The sequence below is a fragment of the Armigeres subalbatus genome, chromosome 2 (assembly GCF_024139115.2).
Source record: "Armigeres subalbatus isolate Guangzhou_Male chromosome 2, GZ_Asu_2, whole genome shotgun sequence".
Classification (NCBI taxonomy): domain Eukaryota; kingdom Metazoa; phylum Arthropoda; class Insecta; order Diptera; family Culicidae; genus Armigeres; species Armigeres subalbatus.
Window position 1 is genome coordinate 125,493,620 of NC_085140.1, and position 24,547 is coordinate 125,518,166.

At 42.1% G+C, this 24,547-nt stretch overlaps 1 protein-coding gene across 5 annotated transcripts in view; it reads left to right on the top strand.

The window, feature by feature from the left end:
• Window positions 1–24,547, top strand: part of LOC134210806 (uncharacterized) — a 188,191-nt gene that overhangs the window by 72,627 nt on the left and 91,017 nt on the right. The window contains exon 1 of one of the 5 annotated variants that reach the window (XM_062687093.1): window positions 3,389–3,434. The exons of the other annotated variants lie outside the window; for them this stretch is intronic. The gene's annotated coding sequence lies outside the window, so the exon portion shown is untranslated. Of the gene's footprint in view, window positions 1–3,388; window positions 3,435–24,547 lie in introns of those variants that run through there. 5 annotated transcript variants of the gene reach the window in all.

The following is a 24,547-nucleotide window of genomic DNA, read 5'->3' on the forward strand; positions in this document are numbered from 1 at the left end:
CTCGCATCATCAGCACTGCCCAAGATCTGTTTACTATTAGGGCGTTTGTTCATCTCGAATCTGAGTCCTAATAAAAAGCCCATCCAATATCTTCATAGCTATTGATCGTGATTGGTTTCAACCAGTTCGGTTTCATCAGCACAGTTTTTACACCGAAACGAAGCATGCTCCAAACTCCGCGCAACATCTGCAACACAAGTTCGTTTGTTACAATCTTTGCATTTCTAAGGCGAGACTTGCGAATTATTCCGTGCATAAAAACGGAAAAAGTAATTTGAATATGAGTTCAAATCATAAAAAAATAAAGTTGGCTTCTAGTCGAGAAATATCGTCTTTGTGCTGTTTCACACAAAAGCGCCTACATAACCGTACCAAACCAGAAAATCTTCCCATTCCATTCTCCAATGAATCTTCACAGGGATTTTAGAAAGCTACCTAGCAATGGTTTCTGAAGAATTCTGGGAAACCATTACTCAATATTCTGAATAAATAGCTCAACCCACTCCAAATATTTCTGAATTCCTTCATCAAAAATCCAATGGACTTCTCACTTTTGGTGGAAATCCACCCATTAATTCTTGGGATTTCCTTCTCCAGAAACCAGAGTTACTTCCCAAGATTTAAGAGCGTTTCCTCTGCATGCATTTTGAAATTCTCCGGAAATTCAGAATGATTCCATCGTCAGGATATTTGAGATATTCTCAAATACAGTTCCTCTATCAAGAACACTGTGAAATTTCTCTCTCCGAATTCGAGGAAATGTCCACCTTCTCTAAGTATTCAGGTGTTTATTTCCTTCTGGCGTTTCTTCTCCCAGACTTTTTTAAATAAATTTCCCAGGAATTATGAAACCCTTATCTTGTCTTGGAATTTTGGGCCTTTCTTTATAAATTCAGAGGAATGGCAGTTCTCATACCACTTCGGTCACCTTCAGATGGAGTCTAGTGGGCACCGCTTCTGCGTTATAAACAGGTTGTGGGTCCAATTCCAGACTCGCCCTTTCCTACTTTGCATTTCTATCTTAGTTCATTATGTGTTCACATTCTACCAAAGGTTTCTTACTTTATAACCTTCCACATAACAATTCCACAAAAAACCTCCCGTGTCATGAGAGGTTGTAGAGCTTTTTGCATCTTTCTTAACCTATTCAATACGGATTTTTTTTCGTCGTATTTCAACATAATTTTCGACTACTGCTTTAAAACATGAAAACCACGAAAAAGTAGAAATATGGGGAAAATATTTTTGGTACTTCTAGCTTCAAACCTTCCTTGAGTTCAGATCTTGATGATCTACATAAACCACAATCGTTTTACGGGCCTCAATACTAATTTAAAGTTGGCAATTGTACTTGAGACATAATAAAATTATTTTTATCAAATCCAGTGTTACCAGGTGTCCAACTAACCAAGGACGTGGCAAAGACAGATCTCGACTATTAAAGAGTGCATTGCTTCCATCTAAGAGATAATGATTAGTCCCAAATCAACATCTGTGGTAACGGATAAAGTGATGCTACTCTTATACAATAGTTTGGACTTATACTGCCTACGAATTTGTGTGAATTGCGCAATTCTAATTCTAACATCATGCGATTCACACGTGCAGAACCATTTAATGCTTTGTACTCGATTTTCAGCCTATAATATGGATATTTAAGAGAAGTTGTCTAAATAGGTCAAAGAATCGACTTAAACAATAAAACGACATACAATGTTTGACAGGAAAGCTCAATTAGATAGAAAATATAAATTTAGAAAAAAATAGCACGTGTCCCTTCCCATCCTCCACACAAAGCAGAAAACTACGCCAATCGGTTTATTCACCGTTTTATGTCAAGATTTAGTATTTGTTTGCCAGATGTTTTAAAAATACACTGAGCTTGGAACACTGGTGAACAAATGCAACACTCAGAAATGGATAGTTCTCTGGTAAAAGCTGATCTCACCATGAACCATTGAACATAGTCAAATGGTTTATTATTGTTTACAACGAATCAAATTTTATTTTCGGCTATTGTTTTACGACATGGATTTAGGAGCATGAACTGAAAGCCTGCTGATTGAAATCATTCAACGCCTTTATTATAATCCTTTATTGCTAACCACAAATAAATATTCTAAGCGAAAGGAAATAATATTTATTATATTATGCTCCTGCGGCCAAGATGACTAACCGTTGAAACGGCAACGGTGGTGGATGATCGAACCAATATTAAGTAATATTACAGAGAATTGTGCCAAAATTTGGTGAACATTTTCAGGATCACTTGCGGCCAAAAAGCGCCACGAGGCAAAAAAAATCAGACGAAGGATTCAAAACTGAATGAACGGTTTTGTTTCTAGGCACAAATATACTACCCACCAGAAGCTAATTAGAACATTGTACCAGATTCGCTACCACCAAGAAAACGAACTGTAGAAAATACAATCCTTCTACACTACAGAAGCACTCGACTCAAGCCAGACCCCGGGTCGTGAAGACAATAAAGTCGTTGGAATGTAGTTCGTATCGTTTTAAAATAAACGGCAGCCAAAGTCAGAGATGAAACGATCAAGGGTCCGACTGACCTTGTCTTCCTTTCGGTCGGTTCATCATGTCGAGAGTTATTTTGAAACCCCCGTAAGCCGTGCAGCCAAAAGCGTATTAGTGCTGTGACACGATGTTTCTTCACGATAGTCGAAGCTGGCTGACTGGGGGAAGATTGATCTAAATGCACTAAATGCACTATCCCACATTTTACCCTTTAATAGCTGTTGTCCAATGCAAAGTCAAACAATGGTACAAAGTTGTATGTTAGATGTCAATGCAACTGTTTATTGCTTTCGACTTATCGATTAACTTTTAAATTGATCGCAGTTTTCTAGAGCAAAAATGGATATTGTTGCTTAAACCTAAAACATGAATGGGAACGAAGTATTTACCTTTATTTAACAAACACTATTTGCTCTTCAAGTGTAAAAAAAAAACCCTAATACACTGCCCATGATCGCATAATAACATTTGCAATCATTTCAATTTACCACAGGTAAGCAAGATAGTAGCCTATTTACTGTTGTGGATTAGACGCAGTAAATTAGCTTCGAACGATTCGCTTTTACTAATGAACAAAATGCAGTGTTACAAATGCGATCATGGGCATACTCATTATCAAAACGATGCAATTTAAACCACTCTCCCTCAGCTACAAACCAACCACGTCATCACCTATGCTATAAACAAATTAACCAACGGCTTACCCATGAATCTAGGGATGCAACTGTGTACCTACATACTGCAGTTCGATAGATGTGATCGGAATATTCAGGTCGGCTGATGAGAGGCCCGTACCGGTACATAACGGTTCCCTTGTGTGTGTCGTGGTCGTGCATCAGCCGCGGATGATCTGGCCGACTCGGGAGAAACACGTTTCTCAGTCACTGTGTTTAACGACGGTGAGGTCGGATAAATTAGTTCACCGTTTTGGATAGGGTTTCCCCATTTCCGGCGGGAGTATAGAGTACTGTGCAATGTGAATGTGATTCGTCCCTTGAACTATTTGTGCCACGGAGTGATGTGCATGTAACGGCGGGCAGCCCGTGGTCATCGATTGATAACGAAGAATTAGTTGACTTGACCACTATGTATAAATGAAAATATAAGACCAATGAGTACAATTGGATTCAGATTGGATGGAAAATCGGTATCCTTTTACTAGAAATTGTTGTTGATAATGTATCATCGATTTTTTTTGAATACTAGTTGATTTTCAAAAATAATCTTCAGATTCTTTCAGGACAACACATCTTCAATTAAAACGTATTCTCTAAACTCTAAACTAAATTGCAATATTCGCTTCAGAACTCCAGTCCACTCCACCATACCCAACAAGCAATAATAGAAATGCAAAATACAATCTATTCGACGTTTGGCTCATATCGTACCGAGGTCCTCTGCCTTTCACGCGAAGCTGGCCATAAGGTTCTTTTGCCCTGTTACACCGAATTCAACGAAAATTCACAAGATAGGAAACACAACAACATGCGATGACTTCTTCTATCGGATTTCACCAACCATGATGATGATGATAACTTTCGTCAATCGTAGCAAAGCACATTCCTATATCATTGATTGTATATCATAAAACCCCTGTCTTGTTAGCAGATGCACAGCCATTATAGAAATACATCCTTGAATCTAGGCATTCTGAAGGATCAGCAAATACTGAGTGGAATTGTTAGACTCTGGATAATGTTGAATTCTTAGTAATCTGAAGCATTCGAATTATTTGGATGGTTTAAGGTTTGAGTAACTGAAAGGAAGGAATAGTATGATCTACGGAACAAAAAATATCTGTAAATATTTTTAAAATATTAGGTCATGATAATCTTCAGAATCTAGAGGAAATGGCATCTTAAAAAATATGTAAAATCTGGAGCATCCTTGTATCCGCTGTTATAAAAAAAAATCTTCAAAATTAGAAAACAACTGAAGTATCGTCTGAAGATTGAAAAATACTGTTTACCGTCCTCAATCAATGGATGTTCAGACTCATCTTTTATTTAAGACAACGAACTACGGGAAATACATATTAGATCAGAGAAGAATATTTCGCTTATCGAAAAGATTTCACGGCTGGAAAGGGAATTGAACCCTCACGTCATAATAAACAACGTGCTACATAATATGTTCAGAATACTGTCACCGCTAACCGCATGGCTACGAGGTCTTGATTGTGGACCTTTTCATATTTCAAAAATATTTGTAAAATTCATAGGTTTTTGGGTATTTGTTTCTATGAAATCAAATAGCTGGTTGAGAAAAACTCAAATTCTCCAATCTCGTACGCTATCCATATCAAGCGTGAGTTAAATCCCATGACCCAAATAATCCTTCATGATTCGACTCGCGATTTGTCTTTTCGCAAATTTTTTACGTGACTTTCTTTGTTGACATTCTTCTTGTAAAACAATGAGTAATCAAGCCATATGTAAACATAGAATACGCTTCAATTTTGTTTGTCGCCAAACTTTCGGAGCGATTTTTTGTATGAGCGAAACGATGCAATTCTGCTCGAAAAACCTAAGCCCAATGCTCTCCTTATAGAATCGCAAGCCTTTTAGCTCGCGCATGAGGCCTCGATGATTGTAATTTGAGTATGATTCTACCAACACAGGTTAGTGTCATACAGGGTGTTGTAGGTTGATTGGAATTTTTTTCATTAAAACAATTTGATACGTTTTTTAAAATACGTAAGGCAATAGGTATCCCAGATTGGCCCAAGAAAAATCTGGTCACTTTAGCCTAGAAATGAGATAAAACATTAAAAAAATAAATAAACGAAATTTACAAACTTTGATCACGTAATATTACCTACCACCATACCAACATCAAAGATTCTTCTGGATTTTTGAATAATTCTAATGAGTTGCTTCGCTCACATTATCGAATCAGTGTTTCACGAAATGTAGATAGTTTTATTTACTACACACCACTCTTATCCTTCAGTTTGGATACACAATAAAAATAATTGTATTTTATCTCCACAAATCAATAGACTGTTTTGGAGTTCAAAGAATGGTAATCTAAATGTTTCTGTTGTGGTGATTTCTGTGAAAATGTCATCACTAAAAAACACATAGAAAGAAATATAATGCTGCTCCGCACGCCAGATTCCCTGCAAGCTGCAAGCAATCTGAGTGGTTGCAGTCGAAACTGCGTTCCACTTCTCCACCGCTTGGCACATCCTCTGGATATAGGTATCCGGGGTTGTGTCCCGATCGCAAACCTCTAGCATAGCTCTTCTTTCGACGTCGAAACGAGGACATACGAACAGTATGTGCTCTGCAGTTTCGTCAGCACCTGGGCAGTCAGGGCAGACGGGGCTCTCCGCGTGTCCAAACCTGTGAGGGTACTACCGGAAGCAGCCATGGTCTGACAGGAATTGTGTCAGATGGAAGTGAACTTCCCCATGGGGTCTTCTCACCCAGCTCGATATTTTACTTATCAGCCGGTGGGTCCACCTACCTTTAGAAGAGTTATCCCACTCGCGCTGCCATCTGGCAACCGAAGTCACCCTGATGCGTTCGCAGGCTCCTCTGGTACCACGTAGCACGAAAAACTCCCCGCTACCACGCATACTGCATCGTGTAATATCGTGTGGTAGACAGATATCGCTCTGAGACACATCAAGCGATACGTGCTCTTCAGCTTCCGCCCAGGACGGGTCGCCGTATCTAAGAATAGATACGGTAACGCCTGCCAGTAACCTTCGTCTACTGTCACACACCTTGAAACTGTTGGACATCATCCTCGATAATGCCGCAACAGCAGTCGAAGCCTTCTTGCACGCATAGTCGACATAGCTGCCAAAGGTCAGCTTGTCGTCAATTATGACCCCAAGGAACTTCAAAATTCGCTTTGATGCGATCGCGACTTCATCCACACGAATCATTGCATGTTGAACCGACCTGCGGTTGTTGACGATAACCACCTCCGTCTCACCTCTAGTGCTCATCCAGAACGCCACCGTGCTGATCGCGTGTGCTGCGGTCAGCTCTACCTCGGGAATTGACTCCCCGTAGACCACCATGGTTACGTCATCCGCGAAGCCGACGATCTTAACACCAGGAGGGAGCTTTTTGGCAGAAAACCGTCGTGCATAAGGTTCCGCTGATAGTACCGGGTCCAAGTATTGAACCTTGCGGAGCTCCGCGCAGTAATAGGAACGCTTCTCTAAAAAGCGGCATTGGTCTCGTATAATGAAGTACACGGTTCTGGAAATAGCTTTCCAAAATCCGGTACAGGCCCACCGGAAGGCTAAGCCGGTGTAAACGAAAGCGCAGTGGCATCCAACTTGCGCGCTGTTGAATGCATTCTTCACATCAAGTGTCACTTTAACGCCACAGTATCGAATACCTCGCATTTTCTTTTGGATCACTATCTCAGCGGTCTTTGCCGCTGACTTGATAGCGTCCAACGTGGACTTACCATTGCAAAAACCGCACTGATTGCTTGACGAGGCCGTTCGTACCCTATGAGTACGGGGACAGCCTGTTGAGGATGATCCTCTCTAGCAACTTGCCCGTCGTATCTACATATAAGACTGATTGGTCTATGCGCCAGTTTCTGTCTTTTTCCATCTTTCGAGGAATCTACACATCTAAGCATCTCTTTGCGCATAGCCTAGCCTGAACATGTGTTCCGGGTTTCGCTATGATTGCTTCCTTGAGAGCGATGTTCGGAACTCCATCAGGCCCTGAAGCTTTGTTCGTTACATGGGATTTGGCCACCGCGAGTAACTCTTCGTTGATCACCGGAGCCACCATTTCTGCCGCACCCATATTGCCTTGCGGTGCAGGAGGCCAGAGGCTTGTGGCACGGGACGGGAAGAATACCTCGATAATCCTCGTCAACCTATCCGGGACCGTGGGGGGGGGGGTGAAGAGCTCCCTTTGGTATTGGCCATCAGTATCCTGTAGGCGTCACCCCACGGATTCGCGTTGGCTCCTTCACAAAGGTTGTCGAAACACACTCTTTCTGTTTTTGATGGCCTTGTTAAAGGCCAGTTTCGCAGTTCGAAACACTTCACGGCGGTCCGCTCTTTCATCCTCGGTGCGGGCAAATTGCATCCTTCGTCTAGCCGTGAGGCAGGTTGATCGAAAGGCCGCGATCGGAACTTCAACAGTATACCTGGCGTCTGCTATTTCTCGGCAGGGCTTTTCTCGGCGTGGTGGCGTCGCACGCGCCAGATAGGACAGCTTCCGACGCATCCCCGCTTAGACCTTCAGTGTTGGCTTCTGATCCCAGGGCCGCGGTGAAAACTTTGCTGTCGAAGTGATTGGTCTTTCACCCACGGACCTGATAGGGATCCCCGGACCTCGGATGTTGCACGCCATAGTTGATCTTAAAGCGAATTGCTAGATGATCACTATGGGTGTAACCCTCATCCACCCTCCAATCCAAGTCAGGTGCCAGACAAGGCCTAACAAACGTTACGTCAATGCATGTCTCGACCCTGTTTCTTCTGAATGTGCCAGCGGAACCATCATTGACTAGCACTGCGTCGAGCTTCGCTAGCATTGGTGCAGCGGCTGCCCCACTCCACTGCCCAAACGTTAAAATCTCCTGCTATGACGACCGGCTTACGACTCACTAGGTCGGACGATAGCCTATCGATCATTTGGTTGAACTGTTCTAATGGCCATCTTGGTGGGGCATAGTAGCTACAATAGAACACCATCCTAGACCCGTCCGCCACCCAATAGGAGGGCGGATAGGAACGTGGTTACAAGCTTACTTTTTTCTGGCGCAAATGAGGAGCTTTGGTGCCTTATCCTGTGCCTTTTGCCTTTCCTCACCACAGCGTCGCCACAGGTTGCTACGGTCTGAACCCTTACAGTTGTAGGACTTGTGTCCTAACTCTAAGCACCGATAGCACCTGTCCAGTAAAGGTGGCTGGAGTTTGTTCACTGGGCATACTGACCAGCCGATCTTCAACTACCCACGCTCCATTACCTTTTTGGCTTCCGCAACCAGTAACCTAAGATAGGCTACCTGCGTGCCGAAGGGACCGCCTCTTGGGCGTACAGAGGTCTTCTCGACCTTCTCTGACGGTAGAGACGACGTTGTCGGCGTTCGTGACCTCATCCAGTTGCTTGCACTGGAGGGTCACTTCGGCCCCAATGACCTCAACTCGGCGCCGTCACCAAAGATCTCTTCGGCCAGCTTCCTGTAGTCAGTCCCACTAGCCTGCGATCCGCGTTTCAGAACCAAGATCATTTCCCAGGTTTTGGTGCGTCTGACGCTTTGCACGTCCTGAAAAAGCGCCGAAAGCTTTTCGGCCGCCCGCATCGATTTAAGGACTTCAATGAACTTTTCCTCGTCAGTTTTCACTAACAAGGCCTCGCCTCTGTCCTTAACTTTCTTTGCAGGTCGAGATGCGTTCGACTTCCACTTTGCCCTACTGGCCAGGCGCCAAGAATTTTCGGTCCCTTGTGCCGATGGCACAGACTGGCTGGTACCCTCTTGCGACTGGCGACTTGCGCCTGGTTGGTGCCTTTCACCTTCTTGGGCCGAGAAGTCACCATCTCGGGTCGACGCCCTTCGGGCTCCTCTGCATCCCGATCTGCTCCGTCCAGACGATGTTTGGCCTTTCTGATCGCACGTCGTTTGGCTTTGCTCTGAGCGCCTTTTCCGGATTGCGGCCTGAGCCGTTTCGGGTTAAGCGCAGTCTTTTCTTTATTGGCCGTCAAGGCGAAATCAATCGCCTCTTGGGCCATGGTCACTTCTCCAAGGAAGGAGAAGGCATCGGTCTCTCTTCCCACCACCCGCCTGATAAACGCATCCTGTTCTTGTCTTGCGACTCGAACAGCTTGGCGGAGCATCCGGAGGTTCTGTTTCAGCTCCTTACTGATGTTCTGCCTTGCGTTCGCGAACTCGATGATATCATCGAGTTGCTCGACGACCACCCGCATCCCGGATAGTGGCCCGCCGAGCGTGCTGATAGGGCTATACCCTGTCACTGCTAGGGAGACTCCGGTGCTGCTAGTTACAGCCTCCATCACTCCGCTCTCCGCCTCCCTGGGAGGAGACCTCACTAAACCCCCCTTGGCAAAGGGGTCTACCACCTCCATGCTTAACGCATCGTCAAAAGAATTATTTTGTCTTGCTTCACCCATTGTAAATGGGTCCCCCTGGTGGCTGTCGTCGAATCCTACTTGAGTAGTCGCCTTTAATGATCCCATGGTTATCTTTACAGGGAGGGAGGCCCTGCAAGGGTTGACACTTACGTGTTCAGAGCCAGAACAGCGCAAGTCAGGAAAGGGCATCTGAGCCTACTCCCACCCAGCAGACAAAGCTTGGTGGCAGGATTGGACAGCGTGCTACAAGGCCCGCCACGGTTTTAGGGGACGGAAGACAGCCTAGCCATTAGCCCACTCGCCATTTCGAGTCAGTGTCACCCGACTCTACTAAGAGAGTAGACACGCGGCCTAATATGCCAATTGGCATTTCTTGGGCTCATGTACCCTTTGAGCCTTAACAGAGCCCGCTGCCAAGCCCCACCACGTCCTAGACAGGCCCCCTAACTCACAGAGGCCATGGGGAGGGGTTGTTAAGCCCTTGGACATAGTCCATGCTGCCCCAATTGGTCGTGTGAAATGAAAAGTCCAGCCAAGTGCCTGCTGAGTGGATCCATTCGTCTTTCAATACTGTTAAAGGCACTACGTGACGTATGGCATACCAATTTTTCATTTTTCTTCTAAAATGTTGGATGAAAGACACTTATGGCATCAGTTTATGTTTATTGGTCACAATCTAGTCGTGGCGATTGCCGTTAGCGATTGCTCAGAAGTCACAGCCAGGCTGATTAACACACGGATCTTATAAACGCGACTTCATCATGTTTTAGTATTATATTTTCGCAATTGAAGAGCCCTCTTTAGCCGTGCGGTAAGATGCGCGGCTACAAAGCAAGACCATGCTGAGGGTGACGGGTTCGATTCCCGGTGCCGGTCTAGGCAATTTTCGGATTAGAAATTGTCTCGACTTCCTTGGGCATAAAAGTATCATCGTGCTAGCCTCATGATATACGAATGCAAAAATGGTAACCTGGCTTAGAAACCTCGCAGTTAATAACTGTGGAAGAGCTTAATGAACAATAAGCTGCGAGGCGGCTCTGTCCCAGTGTGGGGATGAAATGCCAATAAGAAGAAGAAGATATTTCCGCAATTATCGTTGTCGTCGTTGTGCTCACGATGCTTAGCGTTACTTGTCCTAAGAAGTTTAACTGGAGCAGTTTTTATATACCTCCACCTATCGGTGATATTCACGTTTCGAGGCAACAGTCCTAGATAAGTGACAATACCGCAGTCAGAACGTTTAGTTTCTTAAAGCCCTTAATCGCTTCTCCTTTGCATTCGTCGTGTCGCTTTTCCTTTGCTGCTGATCCATGGCACGATGTGACCGATTGTTTTCGACAAATCGCTCTGAATTCCTTTAATAGGAGGACGGCCCGGATGAGCTTGAATTTTTAGACATTGACCTAAAAAGGTTCACCACATAAAACAAAAAAAACATAATTAAAAACATAACAGCATTTTAATCTTACACGCCTCGAGAAGTGTCCCAAGAAAACGCCAATCTTTGTTCTGAGAGTCTTTTCGAGTTGTTTTTTATATATTTTTCAGCTCCCATCACATCCTACCCTCGTCACTACTGGCAAGACCACCCTGCTTCCTTTGAGAAAATGAATTTGTCACGTTAGATCACTTATTTGCTTGTTGATCCGTTCTTGAACACTTCGATGTACCGGATGTGAATGTTGTTTGTTGCTCAATACGTTTGTAGTCTTCTGTCTTACTTACATTTTGCGTTGGAACGTTTGAAGTTGGGGCTGATGCTGCCAATTGTTGGTTGAGACGGCAAATTATTGCACGTTCCGATATACTGAGCCACAGTATAAACGAAACTATTGCTTCATGGTGTGTCGTGCTCAGGGTTTTCTGTACCAAATTGATTTTTGGCAAGAACGATCATGTGAAGTTTTCGTCATTGCAAAAGTTGTGTATGCAACTCGTTGCAAAACTCGATTTTTACAGCACTCGTGAATGTGATTTTTATTGAATCCAGCAAGCCTGGTTTGAAAAACGTAGTACAAATTATTTGTTTTTTGCCATGGACTGAACCTTTAATTCTGTATGTTTTTGTTCTTAGCATGAAGGGTATGTGACATGATGTTTTGATCTTCACCACCCTCTTGGTAACAACATTCAGAGTTACCCGATTTTTTCAAAGTTGACCATGTGAACCTTCATATCCGGCAAATTTTTAACGGAAACGACAGATTTTTCACCTGGACAATGCTCGTGAAGGACCAACTCGGCTCGGACTTAACGTCTTTGAAATAGAAGCAAAATGCAAAAATGTTGTCGACTTCAAAGCATTCGTCTGTAGTCTCGTTGCATGGGATGTGGAGATGAAAGCCGCGAGATGAGAAGACGGAGAAGGCGTTTTATTGTTGTGAATCGAACATTCTATTAGGTTTGCGCAAATCCGACTGATATGTGATATAGTTGAGAACAAAATCTGGCGCTTCTACTCAGGTTGCAATGTAGAAAACGGTGAATGGCACAAATATCAGAATAATGAGTTTTACCAAGTAAACAAACAATAAACATGCTGACTCAATAATACTGAGACTCATTAAATTAATAAACAGTACTGCTGTCATAGCACCCCTGTGGGAACCCAACTGAGCATTCCATTCATGAATTTCTTTTCATATGAAGCCGAAATGGTACCTTCCAAGTGGATATCGATTAATTGAAAAAAAGAGCTTAAACTTATATCTGGAAACAAATATAGAAACGCCAAAATGGTTTATAGAACCGCATATTGGCCATATTTATTGAGTGGATCATAACCTTGCACGATGCTGAATGAAACTAGAAAAAAAATTTAAAATAATTAAAGATTTGATAAATTGAATAGAAATAGTCGATATAAACAGTCGATCATTCGAAAGTACAATATAAATAGCTTAATTTTGTTCAACTTAGGAGAATTAAAAAAAACATTATTCGATGAACATATATAACTTTGCTATAATTCTGGTACATTACGATAAAAACACAATGACTCAAATGGCGCCAAACAGAACGACAAAAACCGTCATCAATCCATCAAAGACCCTGCTATTACGAATCATCCCAACTTCGAAATACCTACGCCACGACACGAACCGTCCGAAACCATACGTACCGGATCATGTCGAGGCCAACGTTCTAACAGCATTAAAATTTAAAAATAACAATAGACAAATTTCTTGTCTCTAGTCGGTAGTGTTTTCAGCCGGTATTTTCCAATTATTCACTTGAAACCATCCACGACCGCTTGACAACTTGAGGATGCCGATTGTTGTTCTTTCAACCCAATCCCGACTATGAGGTAATAAAGCAGCGTTACCCAACGGCCCACGTCAGTTTGGATTAGTAATTGCAGATTATCCCGCTGTTGCTTGGGGTCTACGCAAAAGTGGCGCTGATGGTTATTTTGGGGAAAAAAGTGTTTGACCTCGTAACACTAATGGGAACACCCAGTTCAGTTCTTTCTGATCCCATTCCTTTCCATGCCGCACGCTGAAATCAGCAATATCAAGTGTTTCGCATTTCCATAACCCGATACAGTTACCTAGCTTCCTGCTCGGCGGACTTCGGGAATCGTAAAAATCCACTAATGAACAAATCGAACCAACAACTGACAGCAGGATCGAACGCATTAATTTTCACGGTGCGTTTGAAGTTTCCAAGCGCGTTGGTTGGCGATGAAAATTAAATAATCGCTCGGTTTTCCAATATTAGCTTGCCACACTGACTGTTTGCAGTTTGGTACGTACAGCATTACCCATTTGTAATTCAATAGGCTGACGCGTGGTATGACGTGGAAAATTTTGTATGGCTGCGTATATTTTTAGAACGAAAATAATGGGTGTCTATAGTCATAGTCATCTAAGGTTCACTGTTTCTCGTGCGGCAGATGTTCACGCCGTTTTGGGGCTACTAGCCTGTACAGTTTTCAGTGGCGTGAGGATCAAGTACTTTAGCCTCTGCCAAGCTAGTTTACTAATCCAGAATAATCCCTTAAAGATGAGCTGTTTCACTCAGGGTTGTTAATATTGACAAACACACGAATGAATGTACTGAAAAGAGATCATGACTTTCTTGTTACTGTTATGTGAATAACATCAGAATGCATCATCAGATTCAGTCGGTTTCATTGGAATTTATATTTGTTATGACACAGAACTTGTTACGGGTAAATAGATTAACAATAATATGCACCCATTGTACAGACTAATAAGCGATTATTACGCTTTTCGTATTTTTTTTTATTTTCGTTTCTATCGTATCTATGATGTACAAGTATTCTAAGTAGTTGAAACAGTGACCCATTCTCATAAAATGTTGATGATCAAATTTTGCATCCACTTTCGCACTATACGTAATTCTACGTTTAGTTTGCGGTCGTATCTTTGAAACAACCCTCTACTGTTTTAGGAAGGCTTGAGGTACAGACAAATTTATGGTAATTAAGATCCTAAACCCGAGCCTAAGAAAGTAAAAAAACTTAACTGCAGATATCGTACCCACAATGTTCCAAGGACGACAGACTACAACGTAACCGAGTGAAAGGAATATTAGGATGAAACTAATTCTGACCTTAGTTGTCGTCCACAAAAGTTGTCGTGTTTTGAAATAAATATCAGTTCTGCTTCGATACCTGCTGATTGTAAATTTTCATCGCATTTTCAAAATAAATATTTTTGTTTTATTTTTCAAACTATATAGGTGTTTGTTATAAAAAAGCTGAAAAATTGTTTGTTTTTGGGTATGCACTAATGAACATTAGAGCAAGCCCTCGCTCACTAATGATTTCCCCGAAACAACAGGAAATGTATTTAAAATTAAAAAGACCAATCTGAATATTTAACAGTTTAAAATCTCTCTTTTAAAAACTGTTAAACTCTACGCTTTAACAATTAATGAAGTGTAGAGTTTAACAATTTTCAAAAGAGGTTCGAAACTCAGCAGAGTCAGTTATTGACTTTGTGAATAATTTAGATTCACAATCCGCTGTGCCCATCCTGCTTGCATTACTATATCATAATTTACCAATTACCATTACCAATAATAAACTGTGACACGAAACTCCTTCAATTAATCGCTGTTGAAAATCTAATGACAACACCGAGATTCACAGCGAATCTGGAGTCTCGATGAAGCTCCGAACAGCGTTCGGGCCAAAAAGTACTAATTAGTCATTTTTCCTATATTCGTCATTTCATGTTCGTCATGAATAAAGCATCTCTCGACGGATGTTTCAAATTTTTAAACATTTTTTCTCATTCCACGACAATGCTTACGAAACATAGTCAGAATAGTTAAAAATAGTGACTTTTTTCGAGAAAAAGTGACTTTAGTGACTTGAGGTCGAAAAAAGAGACTTTTTAGTGACTGACCCGAAAAAAGTGACCAAGTCACTAAAAAGTGACCCGCTACCAGGCCTGGCATAAAAATATACGTGCATAAAAATACATTTTAAATCCCAACATATTTTTATCTGTGTGTGATGTATAATAATCAAATTTTACTCATCTTCTTCTTCTTCTTCTTCTTCTTCTTCTTCTTCTTCTTCTTCTTCTTCTTCTTATTGGCATTACATCCCCACACTGGGACAGAGCCGCCTCGCAGCTTAGTGTTCATTAAGCACTTCCACAGTTATTAACTGCGAGGTTTCTAAGCCAAGTTATCATTTTTGCATTCGTATATCATGAGGCTAGCACGATGATACTTTTATGCCCAGGGAAGTCGAGACAATTTCCAATCCGAAAATTGCCTAGACCGGCACCGGGAATCGAACCCAGCCACCCCCAGCATGGTCTTGCTTTGTAGCCGCGCGTCTTACCACTAAGGAGGGCCCACAAATTTTACTCATAATTTTGTGCAAATGCGCATTTGGAAATATTACAGCAGCCGCGCAGTGTATTGGATACAAATCACCCTTTAATAAAATTATTAATGATTTATTAAAATATAATCATTTGTTTGAGCAACTGTATACATGCATTTTACACAACTCGGAGAAAACAACAAAATATTCAGTTCAATAAAAGTTAATTGCCTATGTATGTTGCGGGTATTAAACCACCCGGTTTGGACATCAATTTACAATGTTCTCAGTAGGGTCGTGGGTTCGAGTCGCCCAATTGCGGAGCTCGCAAAGAAAGAAGTTAAATTCGAATTTTGTTACTGCTGATTTTCATTTTCTATTCAAATCATATTACTTAAAATATAATAGTAGCATGAGTTGGAATGCTAATAAATAGTTGCCAGGTGTTAATATCCCATTGGGGATGGAATGCCAACAAGAAATAGGTTATAATGATCAATATAGAGTAATTTAATTGAGTTTTTAAACGATTTCATCGCCGTGACGGCGACAACTAGTCGCCGCGATTTTATCGTTGGGTCGCTGCAGGCAATGTTGTATTTACGCTTCCATATTACCGACGACAGAATCGCTGTCGCCAAGCGATAGAACCGCGTCGCGACTGTCGCATCGCGTGTGTTGGTGTGTTTGGGGGAACCTTTATATATAACATATATCAAGCTCTATCTGGTAAAAGGGCGAATGTCGCAAGAGAGAATTCTCTTCGTCGACTTCCCCTCTTTTGAATAAAAGTGACAAGCCGAGGATTTCTTTGCAGTTTATGTAAATGCAAGTTCGCATTGTTTTCTATCGTTCTGAGGTGATAACCACAAAGAAATCTGCTGCTTGTTACTTTTATTTAAAAGAAGGGGAGGTCGACGAAGAGAAACCTCTCTTGCGACATTCGCCCTTATTCCAGATAGAGCTTAATATCAGGCATTATATCCATTATATAGATTAGTTTTTATCGGCAACACTGGTACGCGGAATGAACTTTTCGTGTGACAGGTAGAATGAAATAAACAGACCAAAACAAAACTTAATCGAGTTGCCTCGGTGTTTTCCAGCAATTAGCACGAGAATAAAGGACGCAAAGACCAGGTTGTTTCCTTCGCACAGCCTTCAGGATACGAAATGTGCACCGCTGCCGATATTATTGTAGCGCCACTGTTTAAAATCTGTCATGTCAAATCATCAAATTTCCAAAATCATGTTTCCCAGTGTCAAATCTGTCAAATTTTATTTTGATTTTATTTTTATTTTGGAAAATCATAAGAATTTCCATTGGAATTTCCCAAATGTTTCCATTGCAAACACGGAAGACTCTGAATCTAGAATTCCGAACAATTTCCATTGGAAATTCCTATTTGCAACAATAACTTTTGCGATTTTTTTGCTAGCAAATCAGTACCTGGTAAGTACGAAGAAGTACGTCTACACTATTTGAAAACCATACATACAGGCTATCCTCAAGCTGAGTCGATTGGTATGTAACACTGTGGGTCTCCGGGCCTCGTATCAAAACTACGATTTTAAAACGATGCCATTTTTAATAGCCTGAAATCTGCTAATTTGTTGCTTGCGTTGTTGGGATGGTTAAAACTCGCATCATCCCACAGGGAAATCACTCTTTCACTTGAAGTAAATTCCATCTCATTTGAACGAAGATATGCTTACCTTCGATGAATCAGGTCTAGAATCATTCACGCTTTCATGTGAAGTATTATTCCATGTCAATTGAAAGATTCTAGATGAAAATGAATTCTGAAATGATTTCCGGAGGTTTCACCTCAGACAAGAAGTGGCGTATAGTGAATTCCTAAGCACAGAATGAATCGACTACACGAAAGCAACACCAGCTAGAGTGTAATGAAGTTTGGCAAGAATCATTTTCCTTTTATCGCTTCGACGATATAGAACCCTGGCTGAAGCTTGTGTACTTGGTGACGGCCTCGATTCTCTCAGACGGCGTGCTTGACCAGCTTGTTTGGCTAGCAGGATGGGGGCTCAGATATGAATCTTGTACTGGTCATCGTTGAGCTTGTGTTGTAGTGCGTCAGATGTGAGGCTTCGGGTCCGATGCGATCTAAAATGTCGAAGGTGATGAACTTATTTACAATAAAAAATCACGTTCATAAAGAAAAAAATCTAAAATTTCGTGAGCTTCCTCTGTGGTTTCCGCTTCGGCTATTGTCGGGCTTCACGATACTGTTCTGGCTTTGCTGGACCACCGCGCTATCGTTGCTGTTGTTACAGCCATCATCGTCGCCATCTTCTTTTCGCCGCCTTGCCTCCGCCAGTTTTGGTGCCATGACTTCGGTTTGCTCGCTTCGCTTCGTTTCGCTCCGATGCAGTCCGTTCGAATCGACGCGCGTGTAGTGAATGACTCGAGCACGGCAGGCACTGCTTCATTTATACACAAAAAAATCTTGCGGTGGGCCAAAAGCCCCGTAACTTACATCAATCTGATGTCCGTGTTGGGAATGCACGAACGGGATTGGTTGGATATGACATTTCTACTGGATTAACCAAATTGAGATTTTCAGTAGTTCATCGTAAATAATCTTAAGCTTCAATGATGTTGACAAATTGCTGGTGAGTTTCCGAGTTGATTGATATATAAATCTTCAAAAAACATCGAAAGATGAAGGCTTTATTAACGATCAAAATCTTACATGATTTCGCGACGGTCCTCAAATTTAGATTCTGATTTGACACCCAGTAACTTCGGGTAAGACGTTGTCCAACGTCAAAAATGATTATTCGTACGGCAGAGTTGCCGAATAATATGCAATTAATGCACGTGACTGAGTTGAGGCATATTAAAAAACATAAGTTCCATAAACTTCAACTTGAAAATATGATAATAATGAAAACTATGCAGTGGACTCTTTCTCTAATCTGCTTGCAGGGAATACTTTCCAAGCTAGCCTTTTCGGAAATGGCTTCAACAAAGATTTACGCGTTGATGCGGTACTGATGTACACGCAGAGCCTATCTGTGGCGGCTAAATTTTGTCTTCACAAATCTATCGAAGCTTAAAGGATATCTATTTAACCTTCTGTCTGTGCTCAAAAAAACTTACGTTGTCTGTGCTCTGGGGTCAAATTGACCCCAAAATGAAATTGCTATAACTTTTTTAATGTTGGGCCAATTTTGGATTTTTTGGGCTGTTTCGAAAGATAATTTAATCATCTTTCAGGTCGTTTCCAAAGATTGACTATAGGTAGGCGGGTACATCGCGAGGAGGGGTTTTAGTAAACAAGGGTACAAAAACAGTGATTTTTCATGATTATTTTACTTATATCCGAAAATCCTACCCATTTTGAACTGCAACTTTTTAAAAAAAGGCTATGCAGGAAGGCATGTGCTTTGGCATGAGGCGTTGATAAGTTTAGAACTCGGCCGCCAGGTGGTGGTATATTTGAATTCATTATTTTAGACTACTGAAGATATTCCGATATATAGAATTCTCCTCAGTGTAAATATTTTTATCGCACAAATTAAAAAATGAGAAGAAGTGCTCATTATATTGAGCACCGCTTTGTAGTGCTAGACATCCTGAACAATGTTGCTGTATACAACTTTGGTTCTACACCTATGAGGGATCTCAAGCTAAAGCAATATTTCATATATGCAAGAATATTGCAAGTACACTAGCGCCGCCTATTTGTAAATTTCCTTATTATTTATTCCGTCAAATGACAGTCTATTGCCACCAGACGAACTTTGTTACAGACGTCATCTATACAATTTTCAAAATTGTGCGATAAGAATATTTACAATGAGGAAAATTCCATATATCGGAGTTACTTGAGTAGTGTAAAATAATGAATTCAAATATACCGCCACCTAGCGACCAAGCGCTAAACTAATCAATGCCTCATGTCAAAGCAGACGCCTTCCTGCATAACCTTTTTGAAAAGGTGCAGTTCAAAATGGGTAGGATTTTCAGATATAATAAAATAAGCATGAAAAATCACTGTTTTTGTACCCTTTTTTTACTAAAACCCCTCTCCGCGATGTACCCGCCCACCTATATATATACAGCCCCAAAAATCCAAAATTGGCCAAACATTAAAATAGTTATAGCAATTTCAATTTGGGGTCAATTTGACCCCAGAGCACAGACAACGTAAGTTTTTGAAAAAAGGACACTGTAGCGCATATTTTCAAGATTTTTCAAGCGAATTTGCACATAGGAGACAGATCTCGGCGAGTTTTACCAAACTACCAAAAATTAGGAGAATCGGTTGAAAACTAAAAAAATGGCAGCCACTCAAAGTGGCCTGGGGTCATATTGACCCCAGAGCACAGACAAAAGGTTAAGTGAGTTTTAGGCCGGCTGGAATAACTGGCTGTTGATGACCATCTGATCTCCGTGTCAGCAAAATGTGGGCTGTTTGTTCAATGCGGGTGAAATATGGTCTCAACATGGGGTTGAAACAATACGCCGCAGATTTCACAGGAATGCCGGAAAAGCCCGCCTTAGAAATTGTGCGACAGTATTTTATGACCAGTCCGAAGCATAGAGATCACTTGTTGTTACAAGGTTCGCCAACTCGATTCAATAATTGGAACTCCCTTTTTAGTAAATGGCTTTTTATAATACAATGTTTACTATCAAAGTTTGTGAAAGCATGCCCTTGGTATTCTGTCCCAGCCAGCAAACCAGCGGCCGTATTCCCCGGAATTCTGCAATGTCCTGGAATCCAAGCTAAGGTGGTAGTACTGAGCATTATTTGCAAGGATGCTTTGTATCCAGATGTGTTTGGGATGATCACTTTGCAGGCCCACAAGCACACTGGCTGAGTCCAATAGAATGCGTACAGGCTTATCGTATGGGTTAGTAGTGGTGCGAGAGCGATGCTCGAATCTGACGAAAACGGTTAAGCACTTCGGCAAACGACCTTCATACATATGAGTAACTGTATTGTTCCCCTTTTGGGTCTCCAGTTAGCTATGCAAGTAAAGGAATGGGATTGCCAATTCGGAGATGGCAAGATCGATTATCGGTTCGGTCTAGGATGTTTTCGGTAAACATTCTCGACTCCCTGGGTATAGTGTATTCATTGTACTTGCCACACAAAATACATGCTCATGCAATGGCGGGCATAGAAAGCTTTTAATTAATAACTGGGGAAATGCTTAAAGAAGTGCGAATAGAAAAACAGGCCAAGTTCCAGTTGGAATGTAGAACCACAAACTAAGAAGAAGAATGTTCCGGTTTGGAAACGCAACGGGATGGCCCAATTAACGCACCAAGCCAGTGAACGCGAGTCACTGGGGATAGACTCGCACCGATCACAGTGCGCAGAATGCGATCCCCTTGCACAAGGAGATGAGTACTGTTATATTCGGATGTGGCATAAAGCTGAAATGGTAGGACGCTTGCTTCTGCACGACCGATTCAGTACCGGATGGCCCTATTGGTGCTACGCGATTTTGATAGGGTGCTGGTCAGGTGGAACCTGGATCTGCAGCCGGATATGACCGCACTAAAGTGAGGAAGACAGGACAACCCTTGAGCTTGATGTCTGGCGGCAGCCTGGAGAAGATAGTTTGGATGACGCTTCAATGAGGCTACGGTGGTCATGAGGAATTGTTCCAAAGGAAGTCGGGAAGAGCCAAAGCCTGCCTGGGGCGTCCTAGCTGGATGCCTTATGTATTCTGGAGAAGTAATCCTGTGTAAGTAATAGAGGCAGATGAAGGACTCCGGACCAGGGTGGAACTTATTTCCCGGCATGAAGTACCCGGGATACCAAGAACGATGGAACGGTTGGGATCTATAACCCGGAATGTGGCCTTGGATTAGAGATGGGCGTTCAGATCCGGAGCCGTTAAAATGACCCGGATCTCTAATGTGAGTGAATGATTCGTGGATCATTTTTCAAAAGACCCGGTTCACCAGATCAGCAAATTATTGGACCATTTGTAAGGAAATAGTGAAATAAAAAGTGATCCGTTTTGCCCATCTCTACCTTGGATGAAGGAGTACTCACGATGTCGGTAATTCCCTTGCGAGGTGGCAGTTTATTTATCTGTATTGTTGGGTTGCAGTAATCCGGTGAAGAGGTACACTGTTAGCTTAGCATAGCTTGATTGACTGTACACGTCGTAAATGCTAGTCGTGATTGGCCGAGAAATAAGAAATATGCACAGCTCTCCAATTGAATAGTCTTCTTGGGACTAGCAAGCTATCCTCTGCTTCGGAGTCTCTTTAATTCAAGACCAATAACGATGCAGGTCACGTCTTCACAATCAATTAGCATAAGGGAAGGAAAATTAATTCAATACTCATTGCTACAATATACCGAGGAATCCTTTGCATGTCCATGAGCACTGCTAAGGAGTTAGTTGGGAAGGAAATCTACAGAAAGTTGCCTTGGTAAGCGACTAATTATTACTTTTGAACGACGCCTTATTCATGATGATACAATGACAAGAACGCAATGTGTGTCTAACGTATTTCCCGGAGACAGATTCGGTATCTTAACAATTTCGCGACGACTGAAACACGCACTGTACGGACTGGCTCGATGGCTACTGCAAACAAAGGATGATCGCGCTCGGTTCGACAGGAGCAAAGCGCAAAACAAGCGCACAATCCACTGAACACACCAAATAGATATTTTCTCGACGACTAAAACACCATCGTGCGATGGTTCTGCATACTTAACGAAAAGACGAACAAACACGCACTCACTTGCTAATTAATTTACTCACCCGCACGAAGCAGAACAAATATTCATTTCGATGATCACAAGATTGGTCGAAACACGTTCGGACGTGAACTCAGTCCAGTGGAGTAGCGCCAAACGACGATCAAATTTCAAGGAGATATGACGTACGGTTGGCACGGAGCACGGTGTAGCTGAACCCGAGAAACGACGATCTGCTCGCTTGAAGGGCACAGGCCGAAAGGCATCGGTGTGGCCCATGGTGTCGAGCCTCCGGAGGAAGCCAGCCAGCCCGCGACAGTTGATCAACGATCAGTGACAAATTGTCAACAGAGCAAAATGGAAGGTGAACGCACCTTACATGAATGAAACTCAGAGATGGAGGCAAAGGTTCCTAGAAAAGACTAACGACTAAGAAAGGAACGAGCAAAGTCATGAACATGAAGTCCATGCGAGGTGTCGAAAGACTTTCAGCTCTGAATGAGGACGTACATATATACGAAGCGTCAGAAACATAAGGGCCGGGGAACTGAGCTTGAAGCATGGAGCTCAAGCGAGCGTTACATCTTACAGTGCGCTAAGCCAGTGGGTCTTAGGTGAGGTCTTGAAGTGAGGTCGTCTGGCACCGTAGTAGCTTTCCAGTGTAAACAACTGAACGAGATTACGGAGGCAGAGAACCTTCTACCTGTATTCGCAATGCATCGCAGAAGTTAAGCGGAGCTTTGTACGCGTTCATGGTACGGTTTTTGGTACGCAGGCAGCTTGATCTAAGTTACTGGAAAATTCCGGTACTAGGGAAAATAAAGATAAACTGGTCGATATTCCCAGTAAACACTTTCCAATCACCCTTTTTTATGGGTTTTAGATGCTTCAAGTGCTTCACTGCAAGTACCCAGTATGAAGCAAGACAGTAACAATGTTATGAGTGGATTTGCGTATCCCTGCGGGTGGTCGCAATAAGAAGATGACGATCAGGTAATACAATCAGTTGTATCAATTGTACCTCCTAAGCATTGTGGATCTGCTCAGCAGCTGCTTTGGCAATCTGTTTCAGAATCCGGTACCAACATCGCTGTCCTGGCCAATCCGTATAGCGACCCTGCCATTGGCGTAACTAGTCCTGATGCCTAGGGGGCTATCATCGCTTCATCTATTTTTTTGCATTTTGAGCTTCTTTGAAAAAATTCTCATGCACTTTGCCACTTCATTAAGTTATCTTAGTGGTAATGTTATAAATACGGTCCAACCGCCTAAGGCAACTGCGGATCAATCACACTCATCCATATCCTCTTTTCTCAAGCACGTGCTTTCTGTTGTATAACCCCAGTATCGAAGTGTGCTTGTTTACCATCTGATAATTGCTACAACGACTCAGATTAATAGCGTATGGCTATTGCGTCTAAGTGTAGTAGCACTTGGCTTTGTCCTGCACACTCAAAAGGACAATATGTGACGGATCGGATATTTCATAATATTAGGGTGGTTCAAAAAATCAATTTTGCTAAACAGCGCTCATCTGATGCTTTATGATGTCCTCTGAAAATTTGAGCTCATTTGGATTAAAAGTGATTAAGCACAATCCGTTTCAAGTTTGCATGCAAATTAGTGTGGGGAAATTTATTTTTTCATAATACTGATAATAACCTACATAGCTAAAAAGAATACTAAAAAGCTTTCACTCAGCAAAAACCGCATCTTAATTAATCGTTCCAATAATTAGTTATCGAATTTAATCTATACCGTGGTTTTCTGCAGTTAATTGTGTAACTCATCAACAGGCAACATTGCTGCTCGTTGGCACGACTTGTGCTAAATCAATTTTAATCCAAATGATCCCAAATTTTTAGAGGACACTCAGAACATAATAAAGCATCAGATGAGCGCTGTGGAGCAAAATCGATTTTTTGTAACACTATAATAAATATTCTATCTATCTCAAATGAAAACAAAAGTGCATTATTTCTCCAGGGATTCAGACGGGAATTCTCCAAGCATACCGAAGGGAACCTCCAGGGGTTCAGAAGGCAATCCACCAGACAGGAATGTTTCAGAGATTTCGTCGGAAACCCTCCAGAAATTCCGAGAGGATTCCGAGGCAAAATGTTGTGAGACTCCGAATTAAATCGTCAAGGAATTCCGAAGCAAATCTCCGAACGATTTCAAAACAAATCTCCGAACAACTCCGGAGGAATTCGAAAGCAAATCAACGAGAGATTCTGAAGCAAATTCTTCATGGATTATAAAGAGTATCCCTCACATATTCCCATGGATATCCCTCAACGATACTGAAAGGAATCCAGCGTGAATTCTTCTAGATTCCGATTGGAATACCTCGATGAGTCAGAAAGGAATTCTTTAGTGATTCCAATAAGAATTCTTCTCGGATTCTGATGGGAATT